This window comes from Rattus norvegicus, chromosome 4, assembly GCF_021556685.1.
Source record: "Rattus norvegicus strain SHRSP/BbbUtx chromosome 4, alternate assembly SHRSP_T2T, whole genome shotgun sequence".
Lineage (NCBI taxonomy): Eukaryota > Metazoa > Chordata > Mammalia > Rodentia > Muridae > Rattus > Rattus norvegicus.
Genome location: NC_141537.1, coordinates 35,369,148 through 35,394,104, shown reverse-complemented (window position 1 = coordinate 35,394,104; position 24,957 = coordinate 35,369,148). Strand labels below are relative to the sequence as shown.

The window sequence follows — 24,957 nt, the reverse complement described above, 5'->3', positions numbered from 1 at the left end:
GATACTATTCTCTGTTCCTTTCTTCCTTGGTAAAGACCCATATTCCAAGGTCACACTCCCAGTAAGCCTCAGTAGATCCAGAATGTAGCCAGGAAGTGACTGTTGGAAGGGCAGAGTGGCCCCTTGGAGCAACACTATCTAAGCCTCCTTTAACACAGTGGGGACTCCAGCAGCGCACTAGAAAGAGCCTTCTCTGGAGGTCAAAGGCTTTGGTGTGTGGAAAAGCAATGGTAGGAACTCTTCTTGTTCTAACCAATTTTCTTCGTTCTCCCTTTACCAGCTGACCCGCACGCCTCCTGAGTTGTATAGCCCTCTGACCAAATTAATCAGTGCTTCAAAACCAGTCCTCCAGCAGCTAATATAATCAGGCCATGGGAAAAAAAACAATTGTTTTTCTCTCAGAGTAGTTTGAAACCCTGTTAAGATAATGACTTGGGGGGCTGGGGATTTAGCTCAGTGGTAGAGCGCTTACCTTGGAAGCGCAAGGCCCTGGGTTCGGTCCCCAGCTCCGAAAAAAAGAACCAAAAAAAAAAAAAAAAAAGATAATGACTTGGGCCCCACTTAAAAACCTGCCACAGTCAACCTTCTAAATCCCTGCTCTTACAGATTGCTGCCCCGAGTCCGAGGGCTTTGTCTCCGCAAGTGCTAATGGTTTTCTGTGTTCTTTCTAGACACGTGATGGCCTGGTGTCATAGTGCTGCTGAAAAAAAATGCATTCTCTGTGCCCAGGAAGAACCTGTATAAATATTCTCAATAAATAAATAACAGTTGTCATTTTCAGAATATGACAATCTCCAGCTGCCTGTGCTTAAAGTGAGCGACGTGTCATTTACCCTAATAGATGTGAATGCATGTATTGTACATGCCAGCGAGTCACCTAATTCCTATTCGCTCCATCCAGCCTTGGTCTCAGTTGGGGGCAAGTGCCTGTAACAGGGTTTGGCTGGATCAAATCACAAGCTGAAAAATCTCGGTCAATTATAGAAGGCTGAGGGGAGGGAGAGCGAGGGGGGGAGGAGAGAGAGAGAGAGAGAGAGAGAGAGAGAGAGAGAGGGGAAGGGAGAGGGAGAGGGAGGAGGGGAGGGAGGGAGAGAGAGAGAGAGAGAGAGAGAGAGAGAGAGAGAGAGAGAGAGAGAGAGAGAGATCTTCATACCTCCTTAACCGCCCTACTTTCACCCCGCGCACTTCCCAGGCTCACAGAAGCCACACACCTCCCATCTGTGGAATTTCTGGGAATCTTTTCCCCCTTGTAATCGAATGTGACTCAGTCACTCTGGGTCCCCATAATACAAGTGGTGAGAACGGCGCCTAATCCCGCTGACATTGTCGCCTGTCAGCACCTCTTTCTTTCTCTCTTTAAAGGCTCAACATGTTTTGATTTACAATCCACACTAAGATAACTGCAGGTGCCCTCTCTAAAAAGCGAGGTTAACTCACCTGAGATGAGTTCTTTTATTGCAAACAAAAGCCACGCAAGAGCAGGAAATACAATTAAGACAGGTGGCTCCCCCGAAACTTAGCAAATGCCTGCTGCCTTGAAAGGGGAGAACAATCTTCACCATTGCCTGGGGGTCCCTTTCACACTACTTCAGGAAAGGATTTGAATTGGAATAGGTTGAAAACAAAATGGGAAAGCCTTCTGTGCAGGACCGCATGTAAGGAGGTATAAATTGTTTAAGGACTCAGGTTATGCAGGGGTAAAGAGTTGACCAAAACTGACCCTCACATTGGAGTTCAGTGAACCACCTGACAAGGAAAGCATTGGGTCTCATATGGGATGCGTTTTCAGGCTGTCTCCGCGACAAAAGCCTTTTTCTTTTCTTTTCTTTTCTTTTCTTTTCTTTTCTTTTCTTTTTTCTTTTCTTTTCTTTTCTTTTTCTCTTCTTTTCTTTTCTCTTCTTTCCTTTCCTTTCCTTTCCTTTCCTTTTCTTTTCTTTTCTTTCCCTTAGCGAACGCAAGGCAAACTTTATAAGAACTTGTCATTTGATTCTCTTGGAAATATAGAATGCATATATTAATTCAGGGCAAGTGTTTGACTCCGCTGGTAAAGGCAGATGAGCTAGCTCCAGCTTGTTTAAATTCAGAGTTCACTAACTTGGAGGCTGACTGGTCATTCCTGTCAAACTTAGCAAACTAACCGGGTGAAAAGACTTTTTACCTCGAAGTAACGGTCAAACTTTTCCGAGGTGGTTGAGGTTGTTTGCTGTCCATGTTGAGAAATGACCAAAAAGGAAATCAAGCAAACTGAATGCTGCAGCCCTACCAATCGGCCACATTTCATGAGTTTTGTGTAAAGAAAATTAAGAAGAGAAGCCCTGAAAAGCAAAAGGGGTGTCATAGACTTAAGACCCGATAAACAATTACATTCAACCAATCAAAAATATTCCATCTTCCCCCCCCCCTTATCTCGATAACTTCCCTAAGCGCATGGTATATCTCTCACCACATCCTGGTTTAATTTGAACTGATTTGTTAGACAAAGTGTAACTGTTCAGCCTTGGCTGGGCCCTTTCTAGTATGAATTAAGCCAAGGGTCCAGATTCGGATGTTTACCACCCCGATTCTCCCTCGGACAATCCCCCTCCTCCCCAGAGCACCCACACAAAACCCGGCTTCCAGCAGATGCTTTGGGCCTAGCCTCATTTCCTTAGTGCCGGTGGCAAATTTACCTGCTCTGCCGGTGACAGGATGACAGGGTCGCATGCTCAATTACATCTGCTCCTCTTTTTAAGTAATTGCCTCAGATCTTGCCAAATTACATGCTGGTTTTCTCAGGCGCGCTAATTCCGATTAGAACGGAGGTGCTAAACTTTTATCAATGACTCTAACCTGATGGTTTGAAGCAGTGTCTTGGTTTTCCAGAATCTACTCTTTCACGACCCGATTACAAATGGCCAGAGACTCCTGCTCTGCGGAATCCCAGCACCCCGGAACATGACATCTCCTTCAGGAATGTCTATATGGAAAACCTTTCCCCCACGTTCCGATTTTCACGTCACAAAAGAGTGCTACTTTAGAGAATTCCTGATGATTTACACAAATAAAAGCAACAGAGGAGTTAAGCACGCTCACCGGCTTTAGCAAATAAAAATTCGACATGCCTGGTTAAATCTAAATTTCAGATAAACAATGAATTATCTGTTCGTGTAAGTATGTCTCATGTAATATTTGAGACGGAGTGATGCCAAAAACTGCTTTTTTAAAAATCTGAAACCCCGGTTTAGCTGGGCTCCCCATATTTTATCTGGCAAGCCTGCAGCAAAGTAAGCCAAAAGCGATCCCTATCACTGCATTTTCTAACTAATGTTTTATTGGGAAATTAAGGAATGAACTCTGTTTTGATTTTTGTACTAGGGAAGTATAAAACGGATTTGTTCAAATATTGGTAAAACTGAGATACGACTGGCAAGAGACCGCGAGAAGGATAGGAACCCCATGCCCTTTCCACATTCTATAAAAACATAATTTTTCCTGAGCATACAAATATGAAAACTCCATTGTTTTCTGCTTGAATTAGCATTTGTTATTTTTGCTCATGACTCCCTAAAACACTTTCCATTACCCGAGTCATCGGCAGTCAGTCAGAACTGGTAAAGCCTTATGAGAACTCCAAGTGGAGAAGTGCGGTCTAACTAAAGCGATCTCACTTTGAGGAAGAAGAGCTTTGCGCCTGAAACTAGATGGTCAGTGTGCGGACTATTCAAAACGAGCATCTTAGATAATTTTCCAAGAAAGTCCAAGAAAGACATGCTAAGGACAATTTCTTCTCTAAGTCACATTTGCAAAACCCAAGTGTTCTCCTTTTCACTTTAGTGGTCCGATGTTATTAGCAGAATGGTTACAAAGCAATCGAGCGAACCTTTTTAGGATTTTTTTTACTGCACATTTTATATTAGGAGCCAATCAGAAGATGTAGCGTAAGTTGTTTTAAAGGTAGAATATTTCAATTTTATACATTCTAAAGTTCAGCCTACGTGAGACTTGAAATGTTCTCATTTTATAAGTCGTGTTTTATTATCTTTCCCATTGATCTCGGTAATTTTATCTTTTTTCTTCCTTACTCTTAAAATAGAGTTCATATTGGTAAAAGAACGTTCGTTATTCTTATATGGTGGAACGAAGCTTTATTATTGGGCAAAGACCAAGTCTGGGTTGAGTCTAGTGCTATTGTAATAATCGGAAGTTCTCAAAGTAAATGGTCTTTCTTTTCAATTGTCTTGATGATGTGTGGGACAGTTACGATTGTTTCCGGTACTCTAAAAGAAAACATGTATATCAACAGGCAATTCTTTACTAAACATGGCGAAATATAAGTACTTGCTGAATTTTTCTTAAACATCACTTTATCTACTTACCTAAAATGTCCCATATTGTTCGCTAAATATTTATCCCATGTCTGTGGGAAGGAGCCAAATTAACTGTGCAAATATCCAATATAGACATAAAAATTCCTATGTCTGCAGATGTATATATATCATCATTTAAGAAAGAAATCTGTTATTTCACCATATCCTAGTTGGTCCTATGACAATGTAAAAAAAAATGAAGGAAAATAAAAATAAGTAAATAAATGAAGACATATTGAAGGCCGATCTACTACCTGGCAGTGTGCCAACCCGAAGCGGGGTGCCCATGTGGCACTCACGGTCTGTGAAGCCAAAGCTGCCCTTGCCAAAGTGGACAGTGGGGGAGAAATATTCTCCAAGAGGGAGGAAAGAAAGCACAGATAAAAGGAAAGGAAAGCTCAAGAATAGCAATGGGATGAGGTCGTGAATCAGAAGCTATAATGGACAGATACAACAACAAACAAAACAAAACAAGAGCATCACCCCGAACAATGGCAAGTTACCATTTCCCCACGTGAGATAATTGGTGCCGAGAAAGTGAATCGTGCAGCGAAGAAATAAGTTCCTAGGACCAGACGTGCTGGAGAAGTTCATGCTTTTCTTGGAGTTCACATGCTTAGTTGAGCACTACACTTTCCAAGCTGTTTTTGCAATATACTTTATCTTGGTATTACACATGCCATGATTAAAATGGATTTCCTCAGACTTTTTTTCACTTGGAAGCATTCCTATAGTACGAGTAGATAGGGAAATGAACTCCAGCATAGTGTCATTGTGTCACGATGCCCTTGGTGACAGCAGAGTATCAAAGTGGTTAACAGTAGGACCTTTGAGCTGGGACTCCATGGGTTCAAATTCCAGGTCTTCTATTAGCCTAGGCATGGTCCTTGGTTCTTTTTATGCCACTGTTTCCTATGTCAAAGAGGGGAAATAATGATATCACCAGCTTCCTAAGTTGAGGAGAAATAGGCTCAACAACCTCTCAGGTGGCCTCTATAAGATATATAACCAATGCCCAGCACTTTTGAAACAAAAGTCTTAATAATTAAGGTGTCTTTATTTTTTTTTAAATCTCCTTTGTAAATTCTCTAGAGTCTCTGTCTCAACAGTCTTATGGTTGTTGTTTTGCTTTGCTTTTCTTGAGAACGAGATGAAATGAATGCCCAGTTTCTCCAGATGACAACGTAGTGCCTACTCTGTGGTGGAATGTATGAGTGTGATCGTCGCAGCCCCATGCTGGCTGCAGAGGGATTCAGGGAGATTACACACATGCAAAGGGCTTAGTGGTTTGATAGGCAGCGGGTATTACTTATTTAATTGTGGTAGGGATGAACTGACAGGTAATACTAGTGTGATTTGGGTTCCTTATCCCCCTCAAGTTGCCCCTTTCATAGGCTTTCAATATCTGCTTTGCTGAGACACAAACAGGCTCTGGGGGCGTTGTATCTGTGCACTCAGCCAGAAGAATCCCTGCCTCTGGCAGCTGGCATTGTGAAGAAAAGGGAAGATCTGGGGGGGGGGGGGCTTAGAAGGAAGAGCATAGCCAAGCTTGCACCACATGACAGATAATGTTATAACTGCAGATTGACGGAAAGTTAGGGAGACAATACAGAGATGTCTTGGGGACCCTCCACCACAAATACGTTCTCACAGTGTGTCTTAATTTTGGGGTTTTGCTATTTTTGACATTGTCTTAAGAACAATCAAGTACCCCTCCACACACACACACCCAAATAATGGAATGAGGGACTGTCCCCTCATTTGTTATGTCTTAAGTAACCGTGGTTTGGTAAGAAAAGCAGGAGACTGGGATTGGAATTGAGCAGATATATTCAAAACGGTTTATCACATTTCACTTTTGCCTCCACCACCAAGATGCAAAACCCAAGACTGCTTTGATTGATCCCTACTCACACGCTGTCTTTTATTACTATTACTGTTGTTATTGTTGTTGTTGAAAGAGTAACTACAAACATTAATTTTTATTGATTGTATTTCAACTTTTACATATACCCTAGAGGTAGACATGATTAGAAAAAGCAGTTACAGTAGCAGACTTGGATGCCGGAGTGTGGACTTCATGGATTGTGAACAGATCTTCTCTGGCTGTGGTGTGCTTCCCCCTCCTCTTTGTAATGCCGGTCGTCATGAATAAATGACTCGGGATGGAACTCCACGTTAATCAGCTTCTCTGTCTTCCTTTATGATAACCCGTGGAACAGTATGTGCTGAAGAAAGGAGCTAACAATGAAACAGATGCCACTTTAAAAGCCATAAACAAGCTCACGGTGGTTAAGTGGTGACATGAATAAATGGCTTGTGCAGGAAAATTCATAGTTAATATCATTACTAAGCCACCACTGAAAGGCATAACTGTATTTCAAATGGTTGTGATGGCCGGCTCCACTGGATTAGAAATGATTTCATGATGCCATCATAATGACTGTTTAAAAAAAATAAAGCAAAGGAAATCTTAGAATTTCATCATGTTAGGGAAGTAAAATTCAATTATGATATGACTGGGTATTATACCATATTCTTGCCATATTCTCCTCTGATCTTAATACAATACAGCAAGATTTAAAAGACTTATCCTCAAAGTTTTGGGTATGGATATGATTCTCATTGTTTTAAGGAAAAATTAAACCTCCTCATTCCAAAAAATATTGAGCTTACTGGATTTCCAAACGGGTGAATATTATTATAACAAATAATTTTTCATCCACACAATGAGTTAATCTTGATTAAGTAATTAAAAAAGGTTATTGAAATGGAGAGACTTGGTGAGAAGTATGTTCATTAATGACATCATTGCGTCAGCATCAATTTATCGATCTAGCATCAATTAACAGCATTTTGCTAACTGAGTTTAAAACCAGTCCCTGTCCTGAAATGCTTTCGTTGGAAAGAAGTGTGTTTTTAATGCTGTACCTAGGACGTTGTTAATGCAGATATCCTGAAGGCCCCTACTGTCTTAGCACTCTCTCTTGCATCTCAGTCCTTCTTTGGGGTACTTCCTTTGTTCTTTTGCCTTGAGGTTCTTCTAGAATTTTCTTCAGAACATAGATCCTTTAGACTTCTTGACCAGTGTGCTGAATTTAACCTGGAATATGTTTCAGTAGATAGATGTTTCACTGTGCATGCGCGTGTGTGTGTGTGTGTGTGCGTGCGTGTGTGTGTGCGTGTGTGTGTGTGCGTGTGTGTGTGCGTGTGTGTGTGCGTGTGCGTGTGTGTGTGTGTCCGTGTGTGTGTGTCCGTGTGTGTGTGCGTGTGTGTGCATGCGTGTGTGTGTGCGTGTGTGTGCATGCGTGTGTGTGCATGCGTGTGCGTGTGCGTGTGTGTGTGTGCATGCGTGTGTGTGCGTGTGTGTGTGTGCGTGTGTGTGCATGCGTGTGTGTGTGCGTGTGTGCGTGTGTGTGTGTATATGCATGCGTGTGTGTGTGCGTGTGTGTGTGTGCGTGTGTGTGTGTGCATGCGTGTGTGTGTGTGTGTGTGTGTGTGTGTGTGTGTGTTTTGCTTTCTCTTGTTTCCATAACGTATAACTTCTGTTGATCTTTGGCAATCTAAATCCTCGTTATTAATCTAGTGTCTTTTTATTTTTATCTTTGTTTTAGTTTGAGGTTTTATATATTTATTATGGGTAGGACAGTTTTTCCATAATTTAAAACATCTCCTCCAACAGAGTTTTGAATTAGGACTTTTCCTTCAATTCTATCATCCACGCCCAGTCCAGAAAATTGCTTGGACTTCTATAGGACTCCTCGTTCTTCCCTCTTTACTCTGTCTAATCTCTTGCTCAGTCCATTGTTTCTGAAAGATCCTTGCTTTACTCTTTATTTTGCCTGGTCATTATTATAATCTTTTTCACTAAGTAGTGTTTAAATGAGTCACTGCTTTCTAGTTTTGAGGTTTTTTCTGACCTTGCTATAGTATGTTGATACTGGTGTAGTTCTTAAAAATATGTTTAAATTGAAATAAAATTGTATCACTTCCCCCACCCCTTTCCTGCATTCAACTCCTCTCATGCCCCCTCACAGTCAAGTAATAGCTTCTTTTACTGTGTTTGTCATTGTCACATAATACATGAGTGTGCATATGTATGTGTGTGTGCTCAAACTAGAAACACAATCTGCTAAGTTCATTTCCGTTGTTTCTTTGCATGTGGTATTAAGGCTGACCACTCTGCACCGGACAATGGATGCGAAGACTTTTTACTGGAAAAGGCTGGTTCATTGTCTAGAGGTGGGGTTCTTACATTTTCCCCTTTCCACATTAATGTGTCTTTTGGTTTTGCCACTGTTTCGGTCTTGCTTCCGCAGCCATTTCTAGATGAGACTGTTTCCCAGCTCACTTCGAAACATCAATCTTTATGATACACTGTCTTAACATTCCCTGGGCCACAGATACAGCAGCAGCACTGTAGCCGTATCCACTGGGCTAGACTCCCCACCGTCCATTTATCTCTTCATCATATCCAGTGCATGGTACCCAGTTGTGGTTCTATGATAGTCTTCATTGGTTGTAAAGGCAGGGTTCTTTGATGATGGTAGCAACACTTATCTGTGGGTATAAGGATAAGATCCAGAATGTAATCAGGAATTACATCGGTCTAGTAAAGTGATAGAGTAGTGGATCCTTGGACCTCACTAGCATGAGGAAGCTGGCCAGTTCTCAGTGTCCAACATGACTTCCCTCCTGTTGAGTGGGTCTTAAGACCTACTTAGACAGCTATTGGTTTCCACAGACATGTATGTGCCACTTATTGCTCCTTGCATATGCATATCTTTATGCATATGATACGCAAATATGGATATCTTGTTATCCTTGTTGTCATAGTGTTGTATGTAACCAGGAATGTTAAACTGTTTTCCTCCTTTGGCAGCTCGTGTAGCATTTTCTGATACCTTGGAGGCTAGACTGAAAGAAAGAGGCTTTGGGGTCAGATCCTGCTCAAATCATCTGAATCCTGTGCCCTACATATGTGGTGTCTTCAGGAATAGGGTCCCACTCTCAATCCCTGAGAAGAAACCAAGGCTTCATACATAGTCTATATCATTTTGGGAGTCACTTGGACAATCATTCAAAAGGAGAATTTCTAATGTCTGTGCTGGGCTTTTATTATTCTATGGTTTTTATGGGAAATGTTTTCAGCCAGTGTGATTACTCCTTTAAAATATGTGTGTGTGTGTGTGTGTGTGTGTGTGTGTGTGTGTGTGTGTTTGTGTGTTGTCTTCAGCAAAGGATCTTCGTTGTCAATTTGTGGAGAATAACCTATATTCTTGCCAACAGCCTGGATTCTTTGGGGGTTCCCATGTGGCCCCATGGTAAAAACCTCAATTTGATATAACCCAGTACCAGTACTGGAAGCTTCGTTTGGTGACAAGAGACAGTGAGTTCAGACTCCCCTTTATTTGGCAATTTCATTTAGAGCGCCTCCATACTCAAAAGATGCCCCAACATATAACAAAGACACATGCTCCACTATGTTCATCGCAGCCTTATTTATAATAGTCAGAAGCTGGAAAGAATCGAGATGCCCTTCAACAGAGGAATGGATACAGAAATGTGGTACATCTACACAATGGAATATTACTCAGCTATCAAAAACAATGACTTTATGAAATTTGTAGGCAAATGGTTGGAACTGGAAAATATCATCCTGAGTGAGGTAACCCAATCACAGAAAGACATACATGGTATGCACTCATTGATAAGTGGCTATTAGCTCAAATGCTTGAATTACCCTAGATGCATAGAACACATGAAACTCAAGACGGATGATCAAAATGTGAATGCTTCACTCCTTCTTTAAAAGGGAAACAAGAATATCCTTGGCAGGGAATAGAGAGGCAAAGATTAAAACAGAGGCAGAAGGAACACCCATTCAGAGCCTGCCCCACATGTGGCCCATATATATACAGCCACCAAACTAGATAAGATGGATGAAGCAAAGAACTGCAGGCCGACAGGAACTGGATATAGATCTCTCCTGAGAGACACAGCCAAAATACAGCAAATACATAGGCGAACGCCATCATTAAACCACTGAACTGAGAACGGGACCCCCGTTGAAGGAATCTTAGAAAGGACTGAAAGAGCTTGAAGGGGCTTGAGACCCCATATGAACAACAATGCCAACCAACCAGAGCTTCCAGGGACTAAGCCACTACCCAAAGACTATACATGGACTGACCCTGGGCTCCAACCTCATAGGTAGCAATGAATATCCTAGTAAGAGCACCAGTGGAAGGGGAAGCCCTTGGTCCTGCCAAGACTGAACCTCCAGTGAACGTGATTGCTGGGGGAGGGCTGTAATGGGGGGAGGATGGGGAGGGGAACACCCAGAGAGAAGGGGAAGGGGAGGGGTTAGGGGGATGTTGGCCTGGAAACCGGGAAGGGGAATAACAATCGAAATGTAAATAAGAAATACCCAATTTAATAAAGATGAAAAAAAAAGAAGTATGTATTATAGACAGTTTCTACTGTGTTAGATCTCCACACAACCCCTCAGGTACCTCTTAATTTTAGCGGTCTCTCCCTATGTTCCCTCCCATACCCCCTTTTCCCCAACCTCGTTCCTCCTGTTCCAGGCCCCCACCCCTGTTCCATTCACCCATCATCATCTATTCTATTTCCACTTTCGAATGAGAATCTGTCTCATATTTTACATACCCTCTGGAGTTCTATAAATTGTAGCTTGGTTATCATTGACCTAACAACTAAAATCTACATATATGTGAATACATAGCATATTTGTCATTTTGGTCTGAATACATTCTTTAGGATAATTTTATATTTAGTTCCATCCATTTGTCTGAATTTCATGATCTAATATTTTTAATGTCTGAGTAATACTCCATTGTGTAAATGTACTACATTTTCTTTCTCTGTTCTTCTGTTGACAGACATCTAGGTTGTTTCTAATTTCTAGATACCATGAAGAAAGCTACAATAAACATGGTTGAGCATGTGTCTTTGTGGTAGGATGAAACATTGTTTAGGTATATGTCACACTGATTTGTATAGTGGCTGTACAAGTTTTTACTCCCACCAACAATATATGAGTATTGTCCTTGTTCCAGATTCTCACCAACATGTGCTGTCGGCTGAAACTGATTTTTGTTTTGTTTTGTTTGTTTGTTTTGTAATCTTAACCATTCTGATAGATGTAAGATGAACTATCAAAGCAGTTTTGATTTTCAATTCCCTGGTGGCTAAGGATGCTGAACATTTCACTGAACATGGTGATGTCAAGCTGGTGCCTACACAGAGCCCCAACTTTTACATTCTAGTGTCTTTGGTACAGGAAGATACTCTGCAAGATACCAAAACAGAGATATAAATATCAAGCCAGCCACAAACCCTTTGACCTACAATGGTATACTACCTGCAAGATACGCTAGGGCAATGTTAGCACAGAGCTCATGGGAGTAACCGAATCATATATGATTTGACTTAAGGCCCACTTCATGAGATGGAGCCCACACATGACACTGCTTCAGTGACCAAGAACCAGAACAGAAACTAGATAGCCCAGGAACCTAGGGTTAAAGCAAATAATATGAGAGAGAGAGAGAGAGAGAGAGAGAGAGAGAGAGAGAGAGAGAGAGAGAGAGAGAGAGAGAGAGAATAGAGATAAAAGACTCCTAATGACATTCTCCTCTACTCATAGATCAGTGACTTGCTCAGCCCTTGTCAGGGAAATTTTGCCCTGCAGCAGATGGGAACAAATACAAAGACTCACAGCCAGACATTATGCAGAGAGTGAGAGACCTTGGACTACTCAGCCTTAAATGTGATGTCTCCATCAGAGCCTCAAGGCTCAGGGAACCCCAGGGAAGAGGATGCACAAAGAAGGTAAGAGCTAGGAAGGATGAAGCATACCAAGAAAACAATGCTCTCTAAACCCTCTAAATCAACATGAGCAAAACTCATATGAATTCAGAGTCTGAGGCAGCATGCGCAGGGCCTGCGTGAGTATGCACCAGGTCCTCGGCCGTCTATTAAAGCTTCCAGTTTAGTGTTTTTATGAGATTCCTGAATGTGAGTACATCTCTGATTCTTGAGCCTTCTCTTGGGCTCTTTTGCTTCTGTTGGCTTGTCCTGTCCAACTCCAAGGTGTTAGGTTTTGTTTCATCACAGTATATTTTATTTTCTTATTTTATAAAAAATGAATGAACAAGGGAGTGAATGAATGGACAAATGGATGAATGAAAACCTAGCCACTAGGGTAAAGGCTAATAACTGAAGTGTTACTTACACCTGCTGGGAGAGAGAGTCAGTTTTCTCCAACGGAATGATACTGCTTATATGAGCCACTCCAGAGGAAACTCCATGTTCAGGAGTAGTTGACCAACACATATGTGAACTCCATACTTTTGGGGGTTTTGTTTTTTGTTTATTTCATTTTTACTGTATGTGTATGTATGTGCGCGTGTGGGGTTTTTTTTGTTTTTTGTTTTTGGGGGTTTTTAAGTCTTGTTTTCCCCCTTGCCTGGATGTTTCTTTTGTTTTCCTGATTTGGGGAGTCTTGTTATATCGAGTGTGGGTTTTGTTTTTGTTTTTGAGAAACAAGTTAAAAGTTAGATGGGTTGGGAGCAAGGAGGATCTGGAAGGACACGGAGGAGGGGAAGAATATGATCAAAATATATTTAAGTTTAAAATAGTTTAATAGAAATTGAAAAGTGTGTGTATGTATGCTTAAATGTGTTGTGCATGATCTTAGGTTAATATATAAATCACGATGTGTTTGGGCTTTGTTAAATGAATTTAGTGTTGTTTGTGCCTCTTTCTTCATTCTCCCTCATTGCAGATGGCCTTCCCCTTTCTTCAGGTGGAGTCACACACCCCCTTTGTCCATCTCTCACTTCACGTTATCTGTATCCTGCTATTACTCTCACAAGCATCCTCCATCTACGACCCTTCTATCATTTCATGGTTTCTGTGGTGACTCCATGTTTTATTTTCACATCTGAATGTCTGTAGCTGCGACCCACAGATAATATAGAACATGTGGAAATTGGCTTTCCGAGTCTACCTTAGTCAGTATAATCTTTTCTAGGTCCATCCATTTAACTTCAAATTCCAACATTCCATTTCTCTTTATGGTTTAATATCATTTCATTGTGTGTGTGTGTATGTATATATATATATATATATATGCATATATATATATATATATCACATTTTCATTATCCAGTCATCTGTTGAAGAGCATTTAGGTTGTTTCCATTTCCTGGCTGTTGTGAATAGGGAGGCTATAGACACTGCTGAGCAAGTGTCAGTGGAATGAGATGCCGAGTCCTTTTGGACACGTGCCAGCAGTGGTGTTGCTGGGTCATATGGTGGACTCGTTTTTAGTTTTTTGAAGATTTTTCATACTGATTTCCAGAGTGGCTGCACCAATTCACATTTCCCCCGCCAACATCATACTGGAGGAAAAACTCAAAGCAATCCCATTAAAATCAGGAAGGAGACAGGGCTGCCCACTCCTCTAACTCCATCCACATCTATTTAGCAGTCTTGTGCTTGGTTCTTTGTGGAAAGGTTGAGGAAATCTTAAATGGGTTTGAGATGAATTTCAAAGAATGCAATGGTCTTGAAAATTCTGTGCTAAGGATTCAATTCCAACTGGCTCTATGTGAGCCATGCTCAGAGGGGATGAATAGAGTCTAAGACGAAAAAGTAATGATTTAAGAAAGAGCACGTGAAGAAATAAACTGAGGAAGTCCAGCTACTGTATCAATGTATAAATGACAACAACAAACCTAAGGTCAGAATTAAAAGATAACAGCAGGATGAACACACACACACACATACACACACACACACACACACACACACACACACACACACACACACACACCACGGTACATTCTATAGACTTTTCCTAGAGAAAGACTCTCATTCTGAATCTCTTAAAAATTTGATGACAAGGTGTCTCTAAGATAAACAGGGGTAGCAGGCAAATTAAAATACAAAATTATGTGGATGTTGTGAATTCAGACAAGGTTGAATTCACAGCAAAGAAGCATTAGATATCACTAGAAAGACATTGTGCAATGATAAATGCCAAAATTCACAGGAAAATATAACACTCAAGGATGATCATATACCAGATAACATAGCATGAAAAAAAAAAGGGATGGGCTATGGGTCTGGCTCAGTAGGTAAAGTGTTTTCTGGCCAAACATGACGACCTGATTTCAGATTGCCAACATCTATATGAAATCTAGATATGGTGATGTGCATTTTCAACCCCAACCAGTGGGGACGGGCAAAAATATGCAGATTCTGGAGGCCTGCCTGCCAAGCTAGTGAATTCCAAGTTAGTTAGTGAGACTCCTGGCTCAACAAGAAGGTAAGAGAGCAATAGAGGATGAAATGCACAGTCAACTTCCATCTCTCTCTCTCTCTCTCTCTCTCTCTCTCTCTCTCTCTCTCTCTCACACACACACACACACACACACACACACACACGCACACATTTGAGTTCAGGGTACTGAAAGTGAGATGAGGTGAGAGTGGACATGTTACTACATATTACATTGTCTGTTTACATTTTAAAAATCGGTACATCTTTTAGAGAACAAAATATGACAATATATATTAAAAGACAAATTTAAATACAGTAATGTCCCACTGAATCAATATAGGCTGTTTTGGTAAGTTTTGGAATATGACTTGGACAATATGCATGAGCATATATCATTGCCAGGACAGTAGTGTTGTTTTATTTTAACTTCATAAATTCTGTCTCCCTATTAAAACTACCCCTAAGTGTGTGAGCATAATCATTGCTCAAGCTTTAGGCTATAAAACTGCAAAATGTAAATCTAAAATAACATATATATATTTATATATATCTATAAATGTATTCCACATAATATATAGTAAATGTTATGTATATTATGAAAACATATATAACATCATATGAAATATATATAGTAAAGTATTTCTGGTCACCTGCAGTGATCTCGAAGATGAACTCAAGGAATTCGTTGTTAGAACCTTGTAGAGCCTCTCTGCAAACCTGAGGCAGGAGAACTCACCCTTTCCTGGCAGACCTTTATTTTTCTACTCTTTTTTAATCACAGAATCCACTTACTAAAATTGTACCTCACAACACATTGACCTTCAGACTGTAATGGCTTCCTTGGGCCATCACTGCTCACAGGGCTCACACCTTTCTGTCATTCAACCTCCAGTAAAGGTTACACATTTTAGAGCACGAATTCTCACTCTCTTTTCCACCCAAACCCAAAACATTAGCCCACTTTGGGACCTTTTAGTACAGGAAATGATATTCTTGGAAATCAAATTTATCTCAGTGTAGAAAGGAGGATTTTTAAAATATTTAATACCCGGGATCATGGTCAGATCATCTCCTGCTTATCAGCAGTCACAGATTGCTCTCTAACCATGGTCAAGAAAGAGAACATTCGTTTTCCTTTGGTATAAAAATATACATAAAAATTATAGCAATTGCCTAAGGATTGTGATTACACTTGATCTCTTTCTCTTTTATATTTTCAAATATTCAGGTGAATAAATGCATTGAGTATACTTAAAGTTGAAATCAGACTTGGTTTCACGGTTGGAAAACATATGTGAATACGACAGAAAGAAAAACCCTTGTGTATATGTAGGCGTTTGTCAGTGAGCATTTTATGTAGAGCATGGTTAGGATCGGCCACAAGCACTTTGGATCCTTCCTATAACAACAGCATCAAAAGAACATGAGATTTTTCCTTCCCGTGTTAAAATCCAGACAGAATTAGTCCAAGTGAAACAGCTGACCTGCAACACAAAGACCTCAGGAAGTGACATGCCTTCCACTGACCAGTCCCCCTGTGCAGGACTCTACTCCTAAAACATTTAGTGTGCTAAGATTGATGCTCCAGCCAGCAGTATGAAGAAGGGAACCAAAGTAAGTCACGTATATTAGTTTTTCTCTCCTTTCCTTTTATTTTAAGACAGGGTCTAATGTAGCCTATGCTGGCTGACTAACTGACTAGCTGTGTAGCCAATGATGACGCTGAACTCCTTCTGCCTCTACGTCCTGAGTTCTGGAGAAACAGGAGTAGGCCATTATATCCAGTTTTATGTGGCACTGGGACTAAAACTGAAGCTTTGTGAACACCAGGCAATGTTATACTCACTGATCTAAATCCCAGCTCTCTTCTTTTGATTATTTCAGAAGTTAAACATGCCACCTCCATTTCTTGTAAATGTCTAGAACAATGACATGACCATCATCCCCCACCAAGGAATTCTGGGGAGAGGAATAGTTTTGGATGACAGGGCCACCTGAAAATTGGCTTAACTTATCTGCTTCTTCATTCCCAATTCCTTTTCATTCTGGCACACACTTTCAAATCACTAGCAAAAGCTAAAATTTGAAATCTTTGTTCTCTCTTCATTTATAATATCATGGATGAAAATGGGTTTCTTTAAGACAAAAGCTTAGCTGTAATGGAGACATTTGTAGAATAATATAAACTGTCACAATTGACTCAAAATGAATTTTTTTTAAAAAACCCACCCCACAGTAGATACATTTCTGAAATCAATATCAGTACCACTATCAACAACTTTCCTCTATCCAAGAAGAGAATTCACACCAAAAGGTAATCTTACCAAATTCTCTGGTTTTTAAGTCATTTTTTTTAATAATTTTAAATCTTTCTATACTTATCTTGTTTTTTGTTAGATTTTTACCATGGGACACTGGTTTCTTAGACATGATGCAACTATGACTGTGAGTAAGTTTTTCTTCTGAACTTTGAGTGGCAATTCTTTGAACAGAGGTCTGAAATGCCTTTCTTCAGGCATCGTCTGCCCTAGCTCCTGACACTAAAACCACAGCTTCCATTTCCTAGACTTGGTAGTTATTCTTTGTTTAATTTATCTTGCTGTTCTTCATATGAACTATATATATTCTTTTGTCATTGGTCAATGAAAATCAATCAATTAATAATAAAAAAAATCAAAGCAGAGCTGCTGGTGAGATTTCTCGAAAGAGATAGCTTTTTCTTTTCTATCTGATGCTCAAATACCAATGCGCATGTTTTCTTGTCGTGATGTGCAATGAGGTTCATTTTGGATGAATCTTTCGTGGAGAGCTGTTGGATATCCATTTGGGGCTAGCCTCAGGTTTTAAACTTGTTGTCTCCTGTGTTAATTTTGCCCAAGAAAATGGAGGCTGAAGGTATCATGGCGTGTGAAGGAAATGGCAGCTTTCCAATGAGCTTACTATCTCCCCGGGCTTCTGCTTCCATGTGTTTATAAATATATGCATTCCTTTGATGCTAGCTCAAATGTGCCCTCAAAAAGAGCCTGCCCCACATGTGGCCCATACATACACAGCCACCAAACTAGATAAGATGGATGAAGCAAAGAAGTGCAGGCTGACAGGAACCGGATGTAGATCTCTCCTGAGAGACACGGCCAGAATACAGCAAATACAGAGGCGAATGCCAGCAGCAAACCACTGAACTGAGAATAGGACCCCTGTTGAAGGAATCAGAGAAAGAACTGGAAGAGCTTGAAGGGGCTCGAGACCCCATATGAACAACAATGTCAAGCAACCAGAGCTTCCAGGGACTAAGCCACTACCCAAAGACTATACATGGACTGACCCTGGGCTCCAACCTCATAGGTAGCAATGAATATCCTAGTAAGAGCACCAGTGGAAGGGGAAGCCCTTGGTCCTGCCAAGACTGAACCCCCAGTGAACGTGATTGTTGGGGGGAGGGCTGTAATGGGGGGAGGATGGGGAGGGGAACACCCATATAAAAGGGGAAGGGGAGGAGTTAGGGGGATGTTGGCCTGGAAACCGGGAAGGGGAATAACAATCGAAATGTAAATAAGAAATACTCAAGTTAATAAAGAAAAAACGGAAAAAAATGGCAGCACAAAAAAAAAAAAGAAAGAAAATCTTTAACCACCCTTGTCTTGCAGTCTAAGTGTGCATATTAAGTGCGCATGTTCTAGAAGCTGAAGTACTCCTCCGTGTCTGTTTAATGTTTCTGTCTTAGCTAAGCTTGCACTGTATCACACCTGTAACTTGTATGACAGTGGCTCTCCTCTCTGCCTCGCCAGCGAGCACCTGTCTCTGTTGCTTCCTCCACAGTGGTCATAAGACATTTTGTTTGTTCTTTCATTACTCCTCTCATAAGTCTTGCAATCTTTAGATGTTACTATCCAAACACAAGATCTTTCTAGTGTCTGTGGTTCTCCATTTCTGTCCCCCTTTCCCTCTGCCTCAGCCATTCACATCCACAAGAATATCTTAAACCTTGCCATTATTAATTCCTGAAATGCTTACTTTTTTTGTATCTTCTTTGGTTTCTATACTCCAAAATAACCTAACTTTCTTTTTTCTTTCTTTCTCTTTTTCCTCATTCTTTCTTATAATACAGTTTGAATATTTTTGTTGTTCCTTTGGTAGTTATGTTACTATAAAGGTTGTCTGGATATTCCTGACCTGGGATGCTACTTGGGGCCATGTTGATATCCAAGGTCTGGTCCTGCTTCTCACCTGGGCAAGGAGGGAGAATTGGCGGGCTGACCATTAGCTACCACCTGGGCCCAGATTCAGGTCTTCGAGTTGGCCACCCCAACATCCACATGACCAGTAAATGACTGGAGCACATGAAGGTGCCAGCCTAACAGATCCAAAGCTAAAGGATCTCTGACATAGGGCAACAACAGGATATCCAAGAGGAGTCCTAATGAGGATCTAGTATTGATAGTGTAGCAGGAGCCAGATCAATGACTCATTGCAATGAACATTTGTAGCTAAAGTTGTTTGGGCAAAAGGATATATTATGTGACATACCATAACACACTACAGCTTCCATGGCAAGATGTGTTTGTTTGTACGTCTGACTATTTGTTTGTTTGCTTTAGGAGGGGAGGTTGCCAGGGCAGAGGGTGGGTATGAGAGGATGGGGAGATGAGTGGGATTGAAGTGTCTGATGTGAAATTCACAAAAATAAATTTAAAAAAAATATTTTTTAAGGGAGTGATGAATGAGTGAATGAAAGCCCTGCTAATCCATGTCAACAAATTCCAATGAAGTAACTTGCCTTTCTCATCAAAACATAGGTTCCACTGTCTTGTTTTAAAGAGTTAATAATGCTTAATTTGTATTGAATATGCAAGAGAAGGGTTACTCTCCACTTAACTCTCCCTAGCCCTTTATATGAGTAAATGAATTACATGTGGCCATAGAAGTGATAACTACAGAATGACTTGGATCTCTTCTATAAGACGATTAAACATGAATATCTGGTCCTTCCTTGAACTATGCTTTAGATGTAAAAATTTAAAAGTGGTAAATATTGTATCTTTTTAGAGCTCAGTGACACAAATACTGCAAGAGGTGGTAAAAAGGTTGGCTGATGGTCACTTTCTCATTGTTGTGACCGAATCCCTGATCAAACATCTTTAGGAAAGATGTCGTGGCTCAGTCTTAAGGCACAGTGCGTCAGAGTAGGGACTATAACATGGCTGGATGGCTGTGAGCTACAGGAGCAGGAACAGCGGGATGCCTGTTCATATCTTAGTGGTGCAGGAGCAGAGGTAAGATGAGAAGCCAAGTTGTAAACCTCAAGGCCAACCCCCAATGACCCACTTTCTCCAGGCAGCCCACATCTCTGGAAAGTTCCAGAATCTCACAAAATCTCACTATCAACTTGGAACCAAGAGTGTAAACACTGGAGCCTGTTGGGGCGCCATTTTCCATCTGAACTGAAGCAGACAGATCCTTAGCTCTGCTACCTCTGGAGTTAATGGTGTGTAAACATATCTCAGATACACAGACCACCACAAAGCTTTCTTCTTTTACCCTCAGAAAGCGAGCTCGTGTATCCTTGTCACCTCCATGTCCGTACCACATCTTTAACGTTTCACGTTCTGTTCCCTTCAGATAAGATGGGGATGCTTAGCTATTTAAGTTCCAAAGCTACTTGTTAAGTGAAATACTGAATGTGAAACAGATGTTCAAGTACTAAGGCAAAAAAAAAAAGAAGTCTTACTCAGAACAACACAAAAGTGGATAAAGGGAGGTCGACTCGTAAGGGAGGAGCGCCTGCAGCCACAGTAACGCCGCCGGGAGAAGCAGCAGGAAGGAGAAAGAAGCCTTTGCAGGGTGCTGGGAGTCTGCTATTTTATGGTGGGAGCGGGGTATCAAAAAAGGAAGACTGTGCTTCTATTTTATGGTTGCCCCATGTCTTTCATGTAAAAGAAAAGCAACTTAAGAGAGACAGGATTCACTTTAGGTCACACTTTAAGGTACAGTCCATCATGATGGGGAAATCACAACAGTAGGAGCTTGGATCACATTCTAGTAGGGTCCCACCACATTCCAAACCAGAACCAGAAAGGGATGGGTACACTCTGCTGTTCAGATCCTTTCTCCACGCACACAGTTTAGGACCCTCTGCCTCGGGAATGAACCGGCCTACACTTAAGATGACTTGCTCCACATCCATCTACTACAGTTAATGTGTATTAAAAGTTAAGATGGACAAACCTCTAAGCCAGAACTTCTATTTCCAGGAAGTTATTCTAAGAAAATAACCGGACATACTGTCATATACACAGAAAGTAAAGACTTTCGGTACAAATTGTCTCTAATGATGAAGGATCCAAAACAGCCCTCATCCCAATCCCTCAGCCATCCTTTCTGTCGAATCCTATCCCAATAGTAAAGGGATTTGTGAGCACCATCACTGTGCAGCCTCCCTCTGGGTGAAAGGCCTTGGTTCCATTTGAACGAATAGACCAGGGACAGTCATATGACTCCACCTAAAGGGAGCTGTGTGTCCTTCCCTGCTAAGGAAACAAAAATCCAGATGCGGGTCCGCTCTAGAAATGTTTGCCATAAGTGATCATTAAAAGTGACCTGGAAAAATCGTCTAAAACCCATTTTTTTGGGGGGAGGGAAAAAGATGTTTTGGAAAATTACTTTATTCAGACAGAAGAAAATAAGACTGGGGAAGCATGCAAGTGTGTATGTGAACTGCAAAATCTAGAAGGATTTACATCTTGAAAATCCAGTGCTAAGTGTGTTTGAGTGACGGGCTTATGGGTACCTAAGGTTGCTGGACTTAGGTTTAGATTATACTGGGTAGCTCCATAAAGCCTAGCAGAGCACACCAGGATTTACACTGCGGATCAAGTGTCCTGACACACTTAAACCTCTCAAAAACTGACAGATTTTATCTTTTCCCTTAACAGATAAGCATCTAAGCCAGAGTTTAAGCCAATATTAGTGAATGAATATTATCATAAATGTCTACAAACTACAAATAACATGTCTTTTTTAAAAAGACATATGTTCAATGAAGCTTTAAAAAAAATAAAGCCTTAGTAAAATCTTTTCATCCCAGCAGACCAGGGTTCCTGGAGTCTCGCCATGTGAATCATAGCTCACTCGGGTCTGAGGTCACTCAGGAGACTCATTTTTAAAACAATACTCTGTGGTCTTCGGAAGAAGTTCTGCGTCTGCCTGTTGAGTATTCATGTTGCTTTCCTTTTACAGTCACTACCTTCCCTGGTGACACCCTCCTTTGATTTATTTCATTCTTTATAGACCATTCTTCAAGAAGCGACTAGGTTAACGTCTCCACCCCTTTCAGCTTGCTGCTGGTACTGGGCTCTGTGCCTGTTTCTCCTCCATCCTCCTTCCTGGACTCTGATCTGCACGGACGGAGTTCATGTAAGAAGCCTTGTCGCAGTAAACTCATCTCGGGCAGAGCTTTGCTAACTTTGCGTTTCCCGACTGTAGTGATATACTAGCGGTTTTGCTTCGTTATGTTCTATGCTGGAATTCTGAGCAACATCTATTATTTACCAACCAAGCTTCTGACCAGCAAAGCCTGTCCTCTGCCCCTTTGCTTCTCTGGTGGCTCAGTGTGGCATCCGTAGTGCATCATTTGCTCAGACCCCTTCTGGTACCACTGTCCCGTTACAAAGAGGCCAAGGTTCCCTAGCTAGAGACTGAAGGATGCAGAGGCTTGGCGTCGGCCCATCCTGCGGGAAGCAGGACTCTAAAATGCAGCTTCTCATTTTCAGCTTAGTTCCTGTGGCTGCCAAAGCAGACGACCACAAACAGGGCGGGTTGAAACAATGGGAGAATATGCTCTCACGGCTTGGAGGCCGGGAGTGTGAACTTGAAATTTTGGCAAGCATGGCTTCATGCCAAGGCTCTGAGGGAAAATCCAGTGTATGTTTTTTGTCTAGTTTGCTGGTGCCTGTCAGCAGTCTTTGTTGATGCTCAGCTTATATTTTTATAATTGTCTTCATATGTCCCCCCTGCCCGTGTGTGTGTGTGTGTGTGTGTGTGTGTGTGTGTGTGTGTGCTCCCTAATACAAAGACACTTGCCATTTGATTTGGGGCCCATGTAGATGATCCAAAATTATTTCATCCTAAGGCCTTAGATTCAATATGCAAAGACTTCTTTTCCAATTGTACGTTCATAGGTCTCAGGTATATGGGGCAGAGGTGAAAGCGTTCGATCCACTCTGTTCAGGAACTTCAGGACAACTTGGCCAAAACTTTCCCAGAGATAGACTGAGATCAGAGACCTTCCTGGCTAATCCCTGTCCCTCCTTGGTTCCACCTGTGGCAGGCCTAAGTGCTTGCAAAGGTCCTACCTGTCCATTCTTACTATTTTATCCTTTTTATTTCCTTTACTAAATCTCTGCAAATCTGTGTTTGTCTTCGTGTCTGTTCTCTTGTGGAGGGTAGGGGAGGGTGTCTGGGACATACAAAATCTAACATACACTTAATTTGCTTTGTTGTTTTGTCTGGGTTTTTTTTGAGACAGGGTTTTCTCTTTGTAGCCCTGGCTGTCCTGGAACTCACTCTGTAGGCCAGGCTTGTCTCAAACTCAGAGCTCTTCTTGCCTCTGCCTCCCGAGTGCTAGAATTAAAGAATCTCTCTTTCTTAATAAATACCAATGCTTGTCTTATTCTTTAGTCCCCACTTTAGTACAGGAAGAAACTGAGTTTCCTATGTTTGCTGCTTAGGTTTCTGTCAACTTGCTACATGTTAGGTTTTTTTTGGAGGACAAAGAAATGGCAATTGAAAAACTGCCCCCTATCCCGTCAGTCTGTTGGCAGGTCTATGGTATATTTTCTTGATTATGACTGACTTGAAAAGGCCCTGCCACTGTGAATTGTGCCAACCCTGGGGCAGGCAAGCCGGGATTACATAGGAGATCAAGCTGAACAAGTCACATGGAGTGAACCAGGAAGTGCCCTTCAGCTTTAGTTCCTGCCTCCAGATTCCTGCCTCAAGTTCCTTCCCTAGCTTCCTGTCAGTTACCTGGGGGGAAAAAAACTTAAGATAACATAAACACTTTCCTTTCCAAGCTGATTCTCAGTGTTTCGTCACAGCAACAGAGGCACAAACTAAAACAATATACAATATCCCACATTTTCTGTATCTTCCTTCCTTTTGAGTGGCTGCACAATGCAGTCTTTCTAAGCATTTTTTCCAGTTTTCAATGCACTGCCAGATTGCTTTACAAAAGCAGAGTGAGGAACTTGATGATGCTAACTAGCCCAAACTCTCTCTTTCTCCCAAGGATGAATGTCATAAGACAACTTGGAAAATCTGGAGCAACTGCAGCCCTAAAGTCAGCACTGCGTAAATTCAGTCACCTTTCTTCTTCCGGGTGCCACCTCATTCTTACTTCCCTTTCACCTATGTGTGCTGCAACATCATAGTTAACACATTACCGTACACGTGAATTGACAGCCCACACATGTGTGCATCTAAAGAGGGCGAAGAATAAAATGCATGCTTTATGAATGGAACCGTAAATCATTTTGCAGCAGCAGTCATGAACTCGGTTCAGGAAAGATTAGCGCACTTCAGTTGATAATTGCATTCACTATATCAAGTGCTTGGTAATATAGTGCTTAGCTATTCTGAAGTCACTCAGGTATGCTAAACAATTGCACATGAATCTGGGCGAATTGCTGTATTTAGCTTTCCTCAATTATAGAACCATGTATTGTTTGTGGGTATTTTCTACATCAAGCTCATGAGACATGAGCATCTTACTTTGTTTTTTTTTCTTCAAAAAAATTAATACTTTTGATTGACAAATTGTAATTGCATACATTTATGGGATGCAGTGTCATGTTTTGATATAGGTAAACAATGTGGTGTGATTGAATCAGGGTAATTAACATATCTATCATCTCACTCACCTATCATTTTCTATAGTGAGAATTTTTAATTTGCTCTCTTTTTTGAAATATATAATATATCATTATTGCCTATAGTGGCCCTGCTCTGGAATCTTTCAAAACCCATTTCTCTGGCACTTCGGAAATTTTGTTGCCTTGATCATCCCCTCCCTCCCAAACACTTTCGTCCCCAAGCTCAGGTTTATTAAAAACCACATGTAAGCAAGACCATGCAATTTAAATTTTGCCCTTCCCTGTGTCACTTACCATAATGTCATTAAGTTCATATTTCCCCTTTTTAAAGGCTGACTATTATTCCATTGTGTATAAGACACTATGCATGTTACATTTTTAAAATCCTTCTGTTCACTGACAGATATTTAGGGGATTCTATACCTTC

At 41.2% G+C, this 24,957-nt stretch overlaps 1 long non-coding RNA gene across 1 annotated transcript; it reads right to left on the bottom strand.

The window, feature by feature from the left end:
* Positions 1-1,401: 1,401 nt before the first annotated feature.
* On the bottom strand, positions 1,402-2,978 carry LOC120102231 (uncharacterized). The gene is made up of 2 exons (XR_015685940.1): positions 2,670-2,978; positions 1,402-2,315 (listed from the first exon to the last, which is right to left on the bottom strand). It is a non-coding gene; the product is annotated as an uncharacterized LOC120102231 (long non-coding RNA).
* Between the last annotated feature and the right edge of the window lie 21,979 nt (positions 2,979-24,957).